The 19,307-nt window shown below is 48.1% G+C and overlaps 1 protein-coding gene across 2 annotated transcripts in view; it reads left to right on the top strand.

Moving 5' to 3' along the window:
* Positions 1 to 4,762: 4,762 nt before the first annotated feature.
* The window catches only part of LOC144339524 (SH3 domain and tetratricopeptide repeat-containing protein 1-like), a 56,257-nt gene continuing 41,712 nt past the window's right edge, over positions 4,763 to 19,307 (top strand). For both annotated transcript variants that reach the window (XM_077994202.1, XM_077994204.1), the window contains exon 1: positions 4,763 to 4,947. The gene's annotated coding sequence lies outside the window, so the exon portion shown is untranslated. The remainder of the gene's footprint in view (positions 4,948 to 19,307) is intronic.

The raw sequence follows: 19,307 nt of genomic DNA, 5'->3' as shown, positions 1-19,307 counted from the left end.
TGGGAGGCTGAGGCAGGAGAATCGCTTGAACCTGGGAGTCAGAGGTTGCAGTGAGCTGAGACTGCGCCATTGTACTGCAGCCTGGCAACAGGGTGAGACTCTGTTTCAAAAAAAACTATATATATATATATATATATATGTGTGTATATATATATATGTGTGTGTATATATATATATATACATTTAAAATTATCACATGTAGATAGCATTTGAAGTCATGGGACTGACTATAGTTAGAAACAAGAGAACGCAAGGAAAGTTTTTATATTTATATTTATATATAATTATATAAAATTAATATACATAATTATAATATGTAAATATATAGGCTGAGCACAGTGGCTTATACCTGTAATCCCAGCAATTTGGGAGGCCGAGGTGGGCAGATCACCTGAGGTCAGAAGTTCGAGACTAGCCTGACCAACATGGAGAAACCCCATCTCTACTAAAGATACAAAAATTAGCTAGGCATGGTGGTGCGTGCCTGTAATCCCAGGTACTCAGGAGACTGAGGCAGGAAAATCACTTGAACCCGGGAGATGGAGGTTGTGGTGAGCCCAGATTGTGTCATTGCACTCCAGCCTGGGCGGCAAGGGTTAAACTCCATCTCAAAATAAATAAATAAATAAATAAATAAAACAAGAAATATATATTTATATCTAAATATATAATTATAATACATAAATGTGTATATACATACATTTATTATAAATTTATTAATATATGAAATACATTTATTTCTGAGACAGGGTCTGGCTCTGTCACCCAGGCTGGAGTGCAGTGACACTATCATAGCTCATTGGAGCCTTGAACAGATGGCTCAAGCGATCCTCCCATCTCAGCCTCCTGAGTGGCTAGGATTGCATGCATACACCACCATGCCTAGCGAATTTTAAAATTTTTTGTAGAGACAGGGTCTTCCTTTTTTGCCTAAGCTGGTCTTGAACTCCTGGGCTCAAGTGATCTTCCTGCCTCAGGCTTCCAATGTGTTAGACGTGGGCCACTGCATCTGGTCTAATGCATTTTTTAATTTGCAAGTTTATATTATTTAATATTTTGAAGTACCGAATGTGTTGAACAACCAACTTGCAGAATTCCCGAACAATGGACGGTCAGCTGTCATGTCCTGGTTCAAATCGTCCTAGCACACCAAGGCTAGAAACCTTTCGGCCAACTTCCACTTATTTCTCCCAGGGCAGGACAATGTCACTTGGCCAATTCCCACTAAGAGGGACTCTGGAAAGGCAAGAAACTATTCTGTTCTCTATAATGGAACATGACCAGAGAGAAGGCAGCTGGGGGGGCCAGCTGGGCCCTCCAACCAGCAGCGTCCACCATCGACCAACTGCCCTAGAGCTACACGGTGCTGGGCATTTGGGGGCACTGTTATCAGCAAGAGTTTCCATTTTTCTTCTCATGGGACCTTCATGCTAGTGGCAAGAGACAATTTTTTTTTTTTTTTTTTTTTTTTTTTTTTTGAGACAGAGTTTTGTTCTTGTCACTCAGTCTGGAGGGCAATGGTGTAATCTCGGCTCACTGCAACTTCTGCCTCCTGGATTTAAGCAATTCTCCTGCCTCAGCCTTCCGAGTAGCTGGGATTACAGGATTGCACCACCACATCTAGCTAATTTTTGTATTTTTAGTAGAGATGGGGTTTCACCATGTTGGCCAGGCTGGTCTGGAACTCCTGAGCCACTGCACCCAGTCAAGAGGGAGATTTTAAATCAATAAGTATAATTGTGATGAATGCCAGAAAGCAGAATGTGTGTGATGGGTAGGGGACCTAAGTTATTGTCTCATATTTTAACACTTTCATAGGCAATAACTAAACACTTAGAAGCTTAAAACAACACACACCTTTAAGCCAATTTTGGCAAGCTAGGAGTTGAGCACATTTTAGTGGGTCCTGTGCTGGGGATCTCACGCTAAGCAGCTGGGCTGCATCCTCATCTGAGGCTCCACCAGGGCAGAATCCATTTCCAGGTCTGCCGAGGTTACTGGCAGAATTCATTTCCTCGGACCCGCTTAGCAAGGGCCCAGCTTTTTGCTTCCTTGCCTACGGGGCCCCTCCAAAGGTCCTTTCTCAGCACAGCATCTCCCTCCTGTAGCGCCTGCAGACGGAACCTTTCTCTCTAGTGTGGGAAGGTGATGCACTGTGACAATGACATCCCATTGCTTTTGCCAGGCTCTATGGGTTAGAAGCCAGTCACCGGTTTTGCTCGTACCCAAGGTCAGGAAGACTATGCAAGGGCATAGGTCATTGGGGGGTCAGTCACTTTAGGGTGTGGCTGTCACCACTGAACTTGGTGAGACTTTAAGGGTTGGTAGGAGCTGGCCAAGTACAGGGGTGAGGGTGTGTCAGGCAGGGGTGAGGGCATGGAGGGGGATGCAGAGGCCTGCACCCTGGAATGTCCTTTCACCCCCTGAGGTTTTGTTCTCCTGATCCCTGAGTACATCCCAGAACACGGTGGGGCCCTAGCAGGGGAGAGGTAGGGAAGCATGTGTTGTTCATCCGGGGACCTTGTTAGGCAAATCAGATTAGGGGCCAGGTTTTCAGTGGTGGGTGCGAGCGTGGGAGTGATGAGTGTGCAGGTGTGTGTGGGAAGAGCGATGGGGATGGGGTCAGGCCCAACCACCATGAAGACCTGAACTGTGCATCCACCCATCCCAGCAGCCTCCCTGAGTGAGTGCCTTCAGGGTGCAGGTCCTGTTTTACACATGGAAGTGAATCAGAGTGGGACACTGCCTTGCCTTAGAGAGGTCACACTTCTTCTCTTTCTTCTTTTTTTTTTTTTTTTTTTTTTTAATTTGTGACAGAGTCTCACTCTGTTGCCCAGGCTGGAGCACAGTGGTGTCACCTTGGCTCACTGCAACCTCTGCCTCCCAGGTTTGAGCAATTTTCCTGCCTCAGCCTCCTGGGTAGGGTAGCTGGGATGATAGGCACGCATTACCATGCCTGGCTAATTGTTGTATTTTAGTTTCACCGTATTGGCCAGGCTGGTCCCAGTCTCCTGGCCTCAAGCGATCTGCCCGCCTCAGCCTCCCAAAGTGCTGTGACTACGGGCATAAGCCACCACACCGGGCGAAAGGTCACACTTCATGCCACGTGGGTGGCAGCCACTCAGACAGCACCCCAGCTGGCGCTGGGAGTGAGGGGTGCTCAGCGTCCTAGGAAGGCAGAGGGCTGCATGAGAGGTTCGGGGAGGAAGGACTGGAGGAGGATTTGAGATTTTCACCTGAGCAGCTGGGTGGATGGAGGGGCTGTTTACAGAGAATCAGAAGAATGTGGATGAGCAGGTTAGGACACTAATAAAGCACTCTGTTTTGGCCCGCAGAAAATTTGAGATGCTTCCCTGTGTCCAGCTGGGGCTTTGGGAAAGGTCAGGGCTGGGCATCTGACTGGGATAGATGTCTCTGGCAGGCAGCAGAGCATGTGGATGGTTTGTGAAGCCCAGAAGGGCATGAGATTTCCTGTGGCAGTGCCCACTGCAAATGGAAGGGCATTTGGCCTGAGCCCAGACATATACAAGTTGGGCAGAGAAGGGGGTGGGTCCCCGGGACCCACCGAGGAGCAGCTATGGAAGTACAGGGAAACCAAGTGTGTGGGGGCACATGAAGCAGGAAGCTCAAATAAGATGAGGAAAGACGTTTTTAAAGACGATCAGGGCTGGGGACAGTGGTTCATGCCTGTAATCCCAACACTTTGGGAGGCTGAGACGAGAGGGTAGCTTGAGGCCAGGAGTTTGAGACCAGCCTGAGCAACATAGGGAGACCCCATTTCTATAAATAAATAAATACCATTGGAACTTGGCATTTCAGGCGGGGAACAGCAAACACATGAAAGCTTTGAGGCAGGAAAGGGAAGTGATTAGCGCTCGCTCCTGGTTCCTTTATCAGACCTTAAAGAGATGCAGAGACATTTCAGGTACTCCTTGGCCAAGCTCCTTCAGGGAAGCCCTAAGTTCGCTTCTACTTCCCATCTATTATTTTTTTTTTTTTCTTTGGAGACAGAGTCTCATTCTGTCGCCCAGGCAGGAGCGCATGCAGTGGCACCATCTCAGTTCACTACAACCTCCACCTCCCGGGTTCAAACGATTCTCCTGCCTCAGCCTTCCCAGTAGCTGGAACCACAGGTACGCGCCACCACGATCGGCTAAGTTTTTGTATTTTTAGCAGAGATTGGGTTTCATCTTGTTGGCCAGGCTGGTTTCGAACTCCTGGCCTCAAGTGATCCACCTGCCTGGGCCCCACAAAGTGCTGGGATTACAGGTGCTGAGCCACCGCGCCCGGCCCTACTTCACTCCTAACGCCCACCATACGTGCTTCCAAATGTTTGCTGAATGACAAGGTGAACGAGTGAATGGGACTACGTGACTTCGGGCAGCAGGCCATCCTATTCCTTGGACCTCAGTTTCCCTTTTTGTAAAGCAAGCCTGTCTCTCGCTCTCTGCCCTAAAAGCCTGAGTTCTGGGCTTGAGATGAGCGCGTCCTGTAGAGCAGACTCCAGGTGGACGTTGAGCTGGGTCTTCTAGGAGGCCAGGATCCGGCCAGCTCTTGCGTCCGGTCCTCCCCTAGGACCCCGCACGCCCAGTCCCAGCGCCGCCCCGCCCAACCTCCCTTTGTTCCCCCCAGGCCCCGCCCTCTCCGCGCAGCTCGCTCCCCATTGGTCGGGGGGCGGGCCCTGGGCGACCGGCACCGCTGGGGGCGGGGCGGCGGGCGGGACGGTGTGCACCTGCGCGGTGTGTTTCCCGGCCGGGGCCCCGCGCCAGGTGCAGCTCCTTGATCCGAGCCGGATCCTGAGCGGGGAACACGGGCTGAAGCGGCGGCGGCGGCCCCGCCCCGGGGCTCCATTGTTGAGGCTGCGGCGGCTCTGTCGGCTGCTCAGCTGCGCTCCAGTCGGCCCAGGCGCCGCGGCGAGGAGCTAGCGCTGCGAGGCGGCGGCTTGAGGTGAGACGGCGGGACGGGCGACGGGGTCTCCGGACCGGGCGGGGGTCTCTGCCCCGGGCGTGGCGGCTCCAAGCTGGGCTCCGCAGGGTCCGAGGTCGGGATCCGGGGTCCTTGCGCCTGGGCTTTGTCTCGGGCTCGGGTGGCACCGGGGGCTTCGCGCCTGCTGCGATACCGGGTGGGCCCGCGCGGGGGTCCTGGTCGCCCTGCGGGTGGGGGCCGGTCCCTACTGCTCCTCGGCTCCCCGCGTCTGTCGCGGAGGGGGCTGCATGGACCCGGGCGCTGGCTTCTGCCCGGTCCCCCGCGGCGTGGCTGGTCCCCGCGTACGGCAGAGGGGGCCCTGCGAGGTCCCACTCGTGGGGCGGGGCCGGGTCACCGCGAGTGGGAGACTCCGCCGCCCTCCCTGCCCTCCCTGGCAGCGAGACTGCTTCGCCAGACTCACCGAGGGGACTGCGCGAACCTTCGGACGAGGGAGTCCGTGACTCAGGGTGGGGGCTCTTTCCCGGCCCCGCATGACGGCTTCCTGAGTGTTTTGTCACCTATATAGGTGGCTGCGTGGACCCGCGCGCGTGGGTCCTGGCCGCCCTGCTAGTGGGGCTGCGCGCCGCTCCGTGGCTCGTCTGGGTCGACCCCGCCTGGGACGCGCGTGTAGTGGGGGTCCGTGCGCGGGGGGCGCGGTTGGTGGGGGCGCACTGCCCCCGCCCCATGGTTTATCCTCTCACTTGCCTGGCGGGAGGAAGCGAGAGGCGCGGGCCCAGAGCTGTCGCGCAGCGGCCACACAGACCGCACTGACCTCTGCCCTGGCTGGCGGGTCCCGGGGGGCGAGGGGCTGTCACCGCGCGTCCCACCGCCGCGCTTCCTGCTCTGGCCCCGGGCTAGGCTCTGATTGGAGGGAGCAGGGCCCTTCTGCCCCGCGCTTCTTGATTTCTTCCGTTAGTAATGGTAAGGAAAAAAAATCTGGAAAGCCAGATTGAACTTTGTAGCTCTCAGCGCTTGGAGAGTGGAAGAAACTCTCCCAAGAATTTGGCGGGCTGGAAAATGCGTTTCAAGCAGGAGCATCCACACCCACGGAATGAGGCCAAGGCAGTTACAGTTAGAGGTCAGATTTATGAGGGGAGAGCCAGGGTGAGGTCCGTGGGTGGGGAGACCTGATGCTGCCCCTCAGACGTGTATTTCTCAGACACCAAAGAAAGTGGAATCACTCCTTAGTGAATGCTTTCATCAAACTTTTGAAAAACCTGTAATGTCCCAGGAAGGAAAATCGAACTGGACAGTTTTCCCCTTTTAAGAGTGTTAAACGTCCCGGAGACAAACAGCAGAAGGCTCAAGGAGTCCAAATACTCAACCTGAAGTTCTTTCTGAACAAAAGATGGTGTATAAGTAACAGGCATAGGAGACAAAACTGAACTAATGACCGCAGCTGTGGCTCCTAGCCCTGTAGCATGTCATGCAGGCCCTTTTGCCTTCTCTGCCCTCCGCTGTCCCAGACCCCAAGGCTACCGCGCACCTCCAGTCATCAGCTCCTGCCGACCCATTGCTATGAACTCTGTTTCTGTGGCTCCCTTCTCTCTGAAGTTTTGCTTGTTCTCCTGAAGTCCTGGTCTTTAAGAGCTTATGATCTGCAGGGACAGATTGGCTTTGGGTAGTACAAGTTAACTGTAGCACAGCTTGAAAAATGCTCTGATAGAGGTGCGCAGGCAGTTTGTGCATGCTGGTAAATGCGAGGTCCTTTTTCAATACCATGAATCCAACTATTCATGCTCTTTTAAATCTGCAATTCTTTGACTCTCCAGAGGGTTTTTAGATTAATTTTTTTTCTATTACTTCCTAGTGTTTGTTGCATAGTTCAGAGTACTTGATTAAAACTTACCAGGTCGGCCGGGTGCGGTGGCTCACGCCTGTAATCCGAGGACTTTGGGAGGTCTAGGCAGGCGGATCACTTGAGGTCAGGAGTTCGAGACCAACCTGGCCAACATGGTGAAACCCTGTCTCTACTAAAAATACAAAAATTAGTTGGGCGTGGTGGTGGGCGCCTGTAATCGCAGCTCCTCAGGAGGCTGAGGCAGGAGAATAGCTTGAACCCAGGAGGCGGAGGTTGCAGTGAGTGAAATGGCTCCACTGCACTCCAGCCTGGGCCATAGAGTGAGACTTCCTCTCAAAACAAAAACAAAAACAATGTACTGGGTCTACCTCCGGCTCTGGAATTCTCCTGGAAGGCCTTCTCTTCTGGGCTTCATTTTTCTCACTTTTGAGGATCATAAACTACATAATTTCCAAGAATTTTTGCCCCACACCTTTAATTCTTTCAAGCAAATATAGCAGAGAAAAATTCTCTTCCCCGCAATGGTGTAAATAATGGAGGCCTTTGAAAATGCGGATTCTAAAGTGGAAGTTCTTTTTCTTCTTCCCCTTTGTTTCCTTTTAAACGAGTTTAGTTACATGAGTATATACTTTATCTCAGAGTTGAGGACAAGTATCTATGATGAAAGCTTAAGCAGCTTTTTGGCAATATCTTGCATATTCTTCACAATTGTGTTTTATGTGTAGCATCTTCCCTATATCCAGTTGGTTTGTTTTTTTTCTCATTAATGGAGTTGTTGAGCTCAGACCTTTTCAGGAGCAGTTTGTTGATCTTTTAAGTGTCATGTGAAATACGTTCCAATTTAACTTTTTTTTTTTTTGGTGAGTAAAATGGGAGTAAATGGAAATTTGAGAGTGCCTTGAGTAGATGTACTTGGCTTTGTGTAATGGTTTGAAGCATAGTTTAAAATTACCACTTGTGGCCGGGTGTGGTAGCTCACACCTGTAATCCCAACACTTTGGGAGGGCAAGGCAGGCAGATCACGAGGTTAGAAGATGGAGACCATCCTGGCTAACACGGTGAAACCCCGTCTCCACTAAAATAACAAAAAATTAGCTGAATGTGGTGGCACACACCTGTAGTCTCAGCTACTCGGGAGGCTGAGGCAGGAGAATCACTTGAACCCGGGAGGTGGAGCTTGCAGTGAGCCGAGGTTGCACCACTGCACTCCAGCCTGGGTGACAGAGTGAGACTCCATCTCAAAAAAAAAAAAAAAAAAAAAAAAAAAAAAAAAACCACTTATAAAAAATTGCATCACATGTTGAATGACCTATAAAGGAGTTACAATTCTAAGGAATATGGTAATTAATTCTTTAAAATAGTCAGGCCGGGTGCTGTGGTTTATACCTGTAATGCCAGCGCTTTAGGAGGCTAAGGTGCGAGGATCACTTGAGCCCAAGATTAGAAGCTGCAGTGAGCTGTAATCATACCACTGCACTCCTGTCTGTGTGACGGAGTGAAACCCTTTGTCTAAAAGATAAAAAGGTAAATAAATAATTTAAAAATAAAATACTAAGCTCCTTTCCAATTTATCTGTTTGGTAAGGTGGGAATTTGATGTGCTTGAGTTTCTTAAAACCATGTGTCTTTGTAGAAAGGAGACACAATTTTCTCTGCTATTCCTAGGTATTTGGATGATTATAGGGATTAAAAATAGCCATTTGGTCAAGTCTTGAGCTACTGAATTACAATTATTGCTTCACTCAGTAGGATTTTGCCTTTATTTTGATTTGCATTCTTATCTTAGTTTAGGAAAAGATCTTTGCTATATGCCCCATGCACTTTGTTCTTTTGGGGAATCTGATCTTAGGAGAGGGCTTCAAAACACGACCAGATTTTCTTTATGGTTTTCTAGATTTTATTAATGTCTTAATAAAACTTAACTAGTTAATGCTGCTTCTGTGTCAAAGTATTTTTCATTTAGAGTAGGCTTGATTTTTATATGCATTAAATGAAAGGAAGTCTCTCACGGAAGGGGACACAAGGGTATGGAGAAGACAGAGGGTGTGTGTGTGTATATATATATATATATATATATTTTTTTTTTTTTTTTTTTTTGGAGACGGAGTTTTGCTCTGTTGCCCAGGCTGGAGTGCAGTGGCAGGATCTCGGCTCACTGTAAGCTCCGCCACCTGGGTTCACTCCATTCTCCTACCGCAGCCTGCCACCATGCCCGGCTAATTTTTTGTATTTTTAGTAGAAACAGGATTTCACTGTGCTAGGCAGGATGGTCTCCAACTCCTGACTTCGTGATCTGCCCGCCTCGGCCTTCCAGAGTGCTGGGGATTACAGGTGTGAGCCACTGCGCCTGGCCGACAGAGGATGTATTTTTGAGCTCTACATTTCAGAGTTCTTTTCTCTAGCCCTGGCCTGGGTCCCAAACAGGGAACTTAATTCACTCTATCACTGAAGTATACTCTTGCTTTGATGCCATTGGTATGTTGTCCTAGAGATTTGCTGTGGCTGCTAGGAGTGTTTCAGAGTTAAGAACTGATGCAACCTCTCTTTTGTCAGTTTGAGTCTATAAACCATCTTGTTTCCTTTAGCGTTATCTCCCTGGAACTGGAAGGTCAGAGATGAAGTTTTCTTAGATTATAAGTCTCAGTCTTTGCTATCTACCTTCGTCTGTCTCCCATGTCACCTGCTGTTTTTTTTTCCCCCTGTTTTTCATTTTAATGTTTTTATTGGATAGGTGTCTATTATTGCAGCCTACTTCAAAACATCTTTGGATATTGACAGGATATAAGTATGAATAATATGTAAAAGATAACTTATTCTAGTTCTTTTGAGCAGAGGATTTGGTTTCGATATGTGGCCCTATTAAAGCTTTTGTTAAGTCCAAGTACTTTCTGAACTTCAGTTCCCTTACCTGTAAAATGGAGTTAGTTGTTAGTAATACCTGTTCTGCCTAACTCAGGAGATTGTTTTGAGGATCAAACGAAATTATGAATGTAATGGAATTTTGTAAATTTTAAATGAAATATTGTATTACCTAAGATTTTTTTTTTTAAACGACGTATTAAGAATGGAATGAATCTGGGTTTTCCTTTGAAATCCCAAATGTTTAATGTACAGAGAAGTTTTAATGTGTCTGTTGGGGAGCTTCATTAGGATTGTTTTCTATCTTTAATTGGCCAGTATTGTTTTATATGTTAGCATTTTTGGGGAACATCAAAATTTGTGTTTCAGTTATCATTAATATTTTACAAAGTTATTGAATGTGCATGATTTAGCCTTTAACAATCTCTTCAATTATTTACATTCCCATGTAAAAAATGCAGTAATGAACGTCCATGTACATAACATTCCCATGGTTCAATGAAGCATAATTTCTTGACATCTCAGTTTCTAAGTGCCCTGTGTTGAGGTTGGGAAAGCTAAAGGGCAGTCAGAGGTCAAGGTCAGCAAAGCGTCACCTTTGACGTTTGAAATCCAGCAGCAGGTATCACAGTGAACCCCATTCCAGCATCCAGGAAGTTTCTCTGCCCTGCCTCTCCTCCAGCCACCTCAGAATCTGTGTCTGCGGTGTTGGTCCTGCTTTCCTGTCTCTCCTCTGCCTTTTCTTTCTCTTCACCAACTTCTACCGAGTGCCTCTGATGTCTCAGACAGTGGCAGTAGGAGTACAAAGGCTAATAAACCCGGCCCTGGTCCTCAAAGAATTTATGTTTTCTGTGCAGATATTAAGTGACACTGCCATATATAGTGTTGACAAACATTGATACAGATTTCCTGTGAAGTGCAGAAGCACCATCCTAGAAGCAGAGATGCAGAGGCAACACTGGTGACTCACATGGAGAGCTGGAGTTCTTGGTCTAGTGGGATAAACTGACCTGGACATCATTTCAGTGCAGCGGAGTGAGTGCTGGGATGGGCTCCCTTGGGGCATCTGGGGCTGGGTTTGTCTGGTGTTTAGTCTCCTGCCTGGTACTTAGAGTTTATCAGTAAGATGAGCGTTGGGAGGCTTCTAAGTGAAAAGAAAGGCAAGCACTTACCTGAAACCTAAAATTTGTAGGTATTCTGGGCCATTTATAATTCACTGAATCTGTTTTGTCAGAACAAGTCTATCATTTATTGTTTTGGATGGAGTGTGGCCAGCCCTGCCTTGCGATGTAAGGAAATCAGGAAACGCTTGTCAGGTGTCAACACTGTGCCAGACACTCTTCTAGGGGTTTCCACGTGAATCACTGTATTCATTTCTGTTGCTGCTTTACCACATTTCCACAAATTTAGTGACTTAAAACAATTGAAATTGTATCATCTCACAGTTCTGTGGGGCAGAAGGCTGACGTGGATGTGACTGGGCAAAAATCACCATGTGGGCTGGGCTGCATTCCTCACTGGAGAATTGTTTCCAAGTGCTTTTGGCCAAATATAGTTCCCTGTGGTTGCAGGACTGAGGTGTCTGTTCCCTTGCTCTCCATCTGTTGGGAGCTGCCCTCAGCTCCTGAGGCCTCTATCTGGTCTTTGCACGTAATCCCATCAGCTCAAGACTAGGTAGGCCAGGGACCTGGTCAGGCTCTCCAGTTCCCCTGTGTGCATTTCTCTTCTTGCACTCGGAGAAAGTTCTATTCCCTATTTTAAAATATTTTTTTGAGATGGAATCTCGCACTGTTGCCCAGGCTGGAGTGCAGTAGCGTGATCTCAGCTCACTGCAACCTCTACCTCCTGAGTTCAAGTGATTCTCCTGCTTCAGCCTCCTGAGTAGCTGGGACTACAGTTGCCCGCGACGACACCCGACTAATTTTTGTATTTTTAGTAGAGATGGGTTTCACCATTTTAGCCAGGATGGTCTCCATCTCTTGATCTCGTGATCCGCCTGCCTTAGCCTTCCAAAGTGTGGAGATTACAGGTGTGAGCCACTGCGCCTGGCCAGTTCTATGCTCTTAGAGGCTCATGGGATTAGATTGGACCTCCCTGGATAGCCCAGGATACTCTTCCTAAGGCCTGTGGCAAAGCCCTTTTGCTGCACGACATAGTCACAGGTCTCGGGGGCTGGAATCTCCCACCACAGTTACTGATCCACTTACTACAGCAGCCTGGGAGGTGCTTTTTGTTGCCTCTGGTTAACAGATATCTTTTGTTTGTTTGTTTGTTTTGCAAATTGGCAGGAACATGAAGATCCTTTTTTTTTTTTTGAGACGGAGTCTCATTCTCTTGCCCGGGCTGAAGTGCAGTGGTGCAGTCTTGGCTCACCACAACTTCCACCTCCCAGGTTCAAGCAGTTCTCCTGCCTCAGCCTCCTGAGTAGCTGGAACCACAGGCATGTACCACCAAGCCTGGCTAATTTTTGTATTTTTAGTACAGACGGGGTTTCAGTATGTTGGCCAGGCTGGTCACAAACTCCTGACCTCGTGATCCGCCCGCCTTGGCCTCCCAAAGTGCTGGGATTACAGGCGTGAGCGACCACACCCAGCCATGAAGATCCTTCTTAAATGAAAAAACCGTTCCTCTGACGTGATGTGAGGTTGTTGGTGAGACTGATAGCAGTGGAGACAGGTCCATCAGAAATGAAGCTAAACTTTGTTTTCTGGAGTATTTTGATGGCCTGCCCTGATCATGTAAGTTTTGCTAAGAAGTCATTAGAGTAATTCCTCTACTGGAAGAAACACCATATGGGGAATTTGGGACCTTCCCTTTTCAAGTTTTACACAAAGGACTCTTCATGGGCGAAAAGTACATGATTCCAGGTCCATTTCTAGAATGGAAACAGCTGCATCAACCCAACAGCGATTCACATTCCTGAGTTTGAGAGAATCTGATTGTTTCAAGGCTGAAGCCAAAAGCCCAATAAACAATGTTTGTACCTTTATTCGTAGTTAGGAATTAGGTGCATCCTGTGGTCAAGCAAACAACTGATGGTGGTCACCAAGTAGTTTAAAACCAAGTAGGACCTCATTTTATCATGTGGGTGTTTTTGATTTTCTTAACTAAGTTTTTATTTTCCTGTGCAATAAATTACAAACTCTGACTTGAAATGCATTTCCTTTAATAAACCAGAATCTAGGGCCGGGCGCGGTGGCTCACGCCTGTAATCCCAGACTTTGGGAGACCAAGGAGGGTGGATCACGAGGTCAGGAGATTGAGACCATCCTGGCTATGGTGAAACCCTGCCTCTACTAAAAATACAAAAAATTAGCCAGGCATGGTGGCGGGCACCTGTAGTCCCAGGTACTCGGGAGGCTGAGGCAGGAGAATGGCGTGAACCTGGGACGCAGACCTTGCAGTGAGCGGAGATCACGCCACTGCACTCCAGCCTGAATGACAAAGCAAGACTGTCTCAAAAAAAAAAAAAAAAAAAAAAAAGAAAAGAAAAAAAAAAAAGAAACCAGAATGTATAATCCTAAGGTTTTTAACCTTGCTTTCAGGACTTTGTGAAGTCCCCAAAATCCTGTGCAACAATTTTGTGTATCTGCATCCATGTGTGTTTATGGGGAGATGATTTATAGTTCTCCATACTTTTTCAAAGTGGTTGGATTCCAAAAAATTTTAGAATACACCACTTTGGCCTAGTGTAGTGGCTCACACCTGTAATCCCAGAACTTAGGGAGGCTGAGGCAGTAGGATCCACTGAGGTCAGCAATTTAAGACCAGCAACATAGCGAGACCTCCACCTCTACCAAAAAAAAAAAAAAGAGAGAAAGAATGCTGGGCATGGTGGTGCACACCTGTGGTTCTAGCTGCTCGAGAGGTTGATCACCTGATCCCAATAATTTGAGGCTGTAGTAAGTTAGAATTATACCACCGCACTCCAGCCCGGGCAACAGAGCAAGACCCTCTCTCAAACAAAAACAAAAACAAAAAACCATATCTCTTAATATACTATTGTTGTTGGTCAAGTATCAGATTTTGTTTAAAAACTAAATACTCTTTTTTTTTTTTTGAGATGGAGTCTCGCTCTGTCGCCCAGGCTGGAGTGCAGTGGCATAGTCTCAGCTCACTGCAAGCTCCGCCTCCTGGGTTCACACCATTCTCCTGCCTCAACCTCCTGAGTAGCTGGGACTACAGGCGCCTGCCACCACGCCTGGCTAGTATTTTGTATTTTTAGTAGAGACGGGGTTTCACCGTGTTAGCCAGGATGGTCTCGATCTCCTGACCTCGTGATCCGCCCACCTTGGCTTCCCAAAGTGCTGGGATTACAGGTAAATACTCATTTTTAGCAAAGTTGTACAGGCCTACAGCTCTAAGAGTCAGAAATTAACAAGGCTTAGGACAAAACCCAGCAATCCCCCACCTTACCCTTCTCCACTCTGATCCCTGCTCCTTGGAGGTTACTGTGTTTATGTTTTAGCTCGTTCTTCTAGATTGTGTGAAAGACAGGGAGGTGTCCTACTATGGAAGACAAGGATTCAGGCTGCTTACCTTCCCCGCTCCTCCTGTTGCCCACGTTTTTCTCCCCCATCCTCTCAGTATAATTATTGTGATAGTGAGGCCAGGCACGGTGGCTCGTGACTTATCCCAGATTTTTGGGAGGCCGAGGTGGGCAGATCACTTGAGGCCAGGAGTTGAAGGCCAGCCTGGCCAACACAGTGAAACTCCGTCTCTACTAAAAAATACAAAAATTAGTCAGTTGTAGTGTTGCACACCTGTAGTTCCAGCTACTCAGGAGGATGAGGCACAAGAATTGCTTGAACCTGAGAGGTGGAGGTTGCAGTGAGCTGAGATCGCACCATAAGCTGAGATTGCACCACTGCACTCCAACCTGGGCAACAGAGGTAGATTCTGTCTCAAAAAAATTATTTTGATAGTGGGATACATAGTATAATAGTGTATATATTTAGTATTCTTCCTGGTTTTTGGCCCACAGCTTCTAAAACCCTTGTAATTTCCTGAGTGATAGGAACATCATTGGTTATAATATTTGGTCTTAGGTTTCAATCCCTGACACAAGAGCTTCTAAGACTTTGGGAATCTCTGGGGTGATAGGAGTGTCTTTTGTATGATAATGAGATGACAGGGGGCTTCGGCCCCTAGACAGGTTCAGGATCAGGGCTGGTTGCCAGAAAGATGAGTCATGATTATAGAGTTGGACATGTCAGCCCCACACCTACCTCTGGGAGGGGAGACGAGACAGGCTGGAGATTGAGCTAGTCATGGGTAGCCAGTGACTTAATCATGTTGATGTTATTAAAACTCCATAAAACCCTCTAAATACTGGGTTTGGGGAGCTTCTGGTTTGGTGAACTCATTTGGTGCTGGGGAGGTGGCACTTCCAGGGACGGCATGGGAGCCCCGACCTCTCTGCCCCGTGGTGTGCCCTGTGCCTCTCTTGCATTTGGCTGTTCCCGTGTTCTCTTCTTTGTAATAAACCAATAAGAGTAAGTAAGTGCCAAGCACTTTGCGTCTGTCACCTCTCTTACTTTTTCAGCAACACTGTGTGGCAGATAATGTCCTCATTTTGCCGGTGACAAAATGAGACTGATGCATTGAGTAACTTGCTCAAGGTCACATAATAAGCGGAATTCAAGCTCTGACTCCAAAGCCTGTGCTTTTTTTTTTTTTTTTTTTTTTTTTGAGACAGAGTCTCGCTCTGTCGCCCAGGCTGGAGTGCAGTGGCTGGATCTCAGCTCACTGCAAGCTCCACCTCCCGGGTTTACACCATTCTCCTGCCTCAGCCTCCCAAGTAGCTGGGACTACAGGCATCCGCCACCTCGCCCGGCTAGATTTTTGTATTTTTTAGTAGAGACGGGGTTTCACCGTGTTAGCCAGGATGATCTCGATCTCCTGACCTCGTGATCCCGCCGTCTCGGCCTCCCAAAGTGCTGGGATTACAGGCTTGAGCCACCGCGCCCGGCCCGAAGCCTGTGCTTTTAGCGAGCATGCTGCATACGTGGCCTCTTTATTTGTTAGGAGTTTCGGTGTCTCTAGGGCCTGACACCAAGTTGACCATTGTGGCCTAGAGCTGTTATAAGGGAGCTTTTAGCAGCCCTGCTGAGAACAGAGCCAGCACCTCCGGATTGGCAGGGCAGGGGCTGTTCCTGCTGGGAGCTGCAGGTCACTCCCTGTAGCCCTTGGCTGATCTTGCTCATCCACTCCCTCCCTCATTCAGTAGTTCCTGAGTGCCGCCTGTGTGGAGGAGAAGAAGGCAGCCTTGCAGCCCAGGTGGGGCCTGCAGGTACACAAAGGGAGAGGCAGCTGTGCACTGAGCTGGCTGTAGGCTGGGACAGCGTGGCTCCAGAGGTGGTGATAGAATGCTCTGGGACTGCAGAGGGAACACATGCTTGTGAAAGGGAGGAAGGGGCAGTCAAGTACTGCCTCCGCAGAGGAGGTGTACTTGAGTTGGACTTTGAGGGAGGAGTTGGATTTCCACAGTGGAACCGAGCAGCTGAGGCTTTCTCAGCAGCTGAAGATTACAGCCAGCCAGCCTCAAATGTTCAGTTTTTCCTGAATTCCCTTTTTTTAAGAGAGTGCAGTAAGTTTTCAACAGAGATAAAGCAGTCACCTCCATGTCATTCATGTTCTGCAAATCCTACGTGTAGTTTTTGATGCTTAGCAGATGGGGGCAGCCTGGGCCATAAGAGAAGAGCCTGTGTGTCCACTTGTTTGGACATCAGTCAGGTGTGGCACAGGGCAGTGATCACTGCCTTTCCCTGAGGAACTCAGTTGTACTTTTATGTGGAGAGGACAAAGAAAGCTGTTGTACAGGGGGCAGGAGACATTTCACCTGCAAAGCAAGGCACAAAATACATAGTCTGTGCCCTGTATGAGAAACCTAGCAGAACTGTGTGCTGATTCCCACCCCTGCCTCCCCTTCTGAGAGCGAACCGTCCATTGTACCATGGTGGAAGGCATTTCTGAAGCCTCTGCAATCGGAGTGATCTGTTACTTGCCCATTGAGCCTTAGGGGCAGCAACCAGATGGTGTGGCTGAAACACAGGCCTTGGCCAGACGTGGTTGGTCATGTTGGTTCTGCCACTGATTGTGAATTACAAAACCTTGGAGAAGTCATTGTCTTTGTCTGTGCCTCTCATGTAAGATGGGGAACACTGTGGCCATTGCAGAAAAGCAGATAGGTGGAGCGAGTATGGAGTGCTTTGTGTGTGTCATACGGTGAATGAAATGGCACTGATTGACATTATTGATAGTAATAACAGGTTTAATTCAGGAATAAAATTGGTAAAGTAGGCCAGGTGCGGTGATTTACGCCTGTATTCCCAGCACTTTGGGAGGCCAAGGCGGGCGGATCATGAGGTCAGGAGTTTGAGACCAGCCTGGCCAATGTGATGAAACCCCATCTTTACTAAAAATACAAAAATTAGCTGGGTGTGGTGGTAGTCCTGGGTGTGCCTGTAGTCCCAGCTACTTGAGAGGCTGAAGCAGGAGAATCGTTTGAACCCGGGAGGTGGAGGTTACAGTGAGCCGAGATGGTGTCACTGCACTCCAGCCTGGGCTAGAGAGTGAAACTCCATCTCAAAAAAAAAAAAAAAAAGCCTGGTAAAGTATTTTACCCAGCCTAGGTACATGTGGTAGAGCTGAATGAAAGCTTAGAAAAAGATGACTTGAGAACTAGCCCAGCAGAGGAATCAGGTGGGATGTGTTGTTACTGAGTAAGTGAAATTTGCACCTGCTTTCTCCCAGGCCTCGCTGAGTTGTGTACAACAGAGAGCTCAGGTGTTGGGGGCAGTTGACCGGTTGAAGAATGCATTGCTATTATGTGAGGAACATTGGGCTTTGAAAAAGCAGAACTGGATCCACGTTCTTGCCTGGTAACTCTAACTATCATCTAGTTTGTAAAGGGGTATACAGTTCACTGAAAAATTCTTATGACAGTGGAGAAAGGATTGGGGCATCTGCATTGGTGTGTGTAATATAGGTCATATGAAAGAGCATTTAGGCTGGAGGGAGACTTTTCATCTCTATAACTTTACTTTCACAGGACAATTCCATCATGATTTGAAGATTTTTGAGTCAAAACTACATTGTTCTGCTATGTGTTTGGGGGCAAATTTATACATACAATTTGCTTAAATATTTCAGATGATACAAGAATATATGTGTAGCATAAAAAGCTGAAACTTGCATTTCCCCTTCTCTAGAAGTAACCATTGTGAATAGTTAAGTCTGTATTCCGCTATTTTGTGTATTATAAATACACTGTGAATATATGAGTCTATATATACATATATGTTACAGAAACACATTTGTAGAGATGGAATATTGCTGTGTTGCCCATGCTAGTCTCAAACTCCTGGGCTCAAGTGATCCTCTCGCCTCAGCCTCCCAAAGTTTTGGAATTACAGGCGTGAGCCACCGCGCCTGGCCTGGATGAGTATATTTACTAATTGCTAAGTTACTCTGTTCATTACGTGTCTATTGAACTCCCCCATGTGCCAAGCATTGTTCTGAATACCTTATATGCACCAATTCACTTAATTTTTAGAGCAGCTCTATTATTGTGGCCCTTTTAGAGTGAGGAAACTGAACCACAGAGAGGCTGGGGACGTTGTCTAACATCACACAGCCAGTGCTGTTGGAATTGAGGTTGGAACCCAGACAGCTGGCTTCAGATCTCTTAGCTGTTATCATAGATGGCACACCCAAACCTTAGGGCCGCCTCCCAAGGCTTGCCTGAGCTCTGCCTGAGCTCTGCGAGAGCCGTGTATGTGAGGTTTCTTTCCTCTTTAAGAACACAAGTCTTGGAATTGTCCCAGACCGTGGTAGGACCTCTTGAGGACCAAAACACAGGGATTCTTCAAGCCTGCCCCAAGGCCAGATCTCTGATTTAGCTACTTGGAAGGCAGACGTGGAAGAGAGTAATTTTGCCAGAACAAAAAGTCAGGATGGCTGGGCTGACTCGGCCAGATGTGGTGGCTCATGCCTGTAATCCCAGCACTTTGGGAGGCCGAGGCAGGTGGATCACCTGAGGTCGGGAGTTCGAGAGCAGCCTGGCCAACAAGTTGAAACTCCATCTCTACTAAAAATATAAAAATTAGCTGGGCGTGGTGCTGGGCGCCTGTAACCCCAGCTACCAGGGAGGCTGAGGCAGGAGAATTGTTTGAACCCGGGAGGCAGAGGTGGCAGTGAGCTAAGATTGCACCACTGCAGTGCAGATTGGGTGACAGAGTGAGACTCCATCTCAAAAAAAAAAAGAGGGAAGGGGAATGGCTGGGCTGTCTCATCCTGGGGAAGAGGCCCTACAGCAGCCGTAGGACCTTGGCCACTTGGTTGGAAAAGAAGGAAGGAAAAGCTTCACCCATGGCGGTGACCTGGACTGCAGAAACCACACTAAACAGTCCACGTACTGGAGCCTGGCCACCCCATTTGCTTCTCTTCTCCTTGGGTAGAGGGTGTGGGGAGCTTTCTACCCTGGAGGCTGAGCAGTGCAGCTTCTAACCAGGGTAGGCATTTGTCTGTCCCTGGGAATACAGACAGCATTCTCGTAAGCAGCCCAAATACTCCTGAACAGCTTTTTGTAGGGTGGGACGGAGGGGGGCAGAGGGTCATTTTGACTCATAGGTACCTTTTCCACTTTCACGGCTGATAACTGTGTTACAGATTAAAGTTTC

This window comes from Macaca mulatta, chromosome 2, assembly GCF_049350105.2.
Source record: "Macaca mulatta isolate MMU2019108-1 chromosome 2, T2T-MMU8v2.0, whole genome shotgun sequence".
Classification (NCBI taxonomy): domain Eukaryota; kingdom Metazoa; phylum Chordata; class Mammalia; order Primates; family Cercopithecidae; genus Macaca; species Macaca mulatta.
The sequence above is the reverse complement of the archived record's forward strand: the minus strand, read 5'-3'. Positions and strand labels throughout refer to the sequence as shown.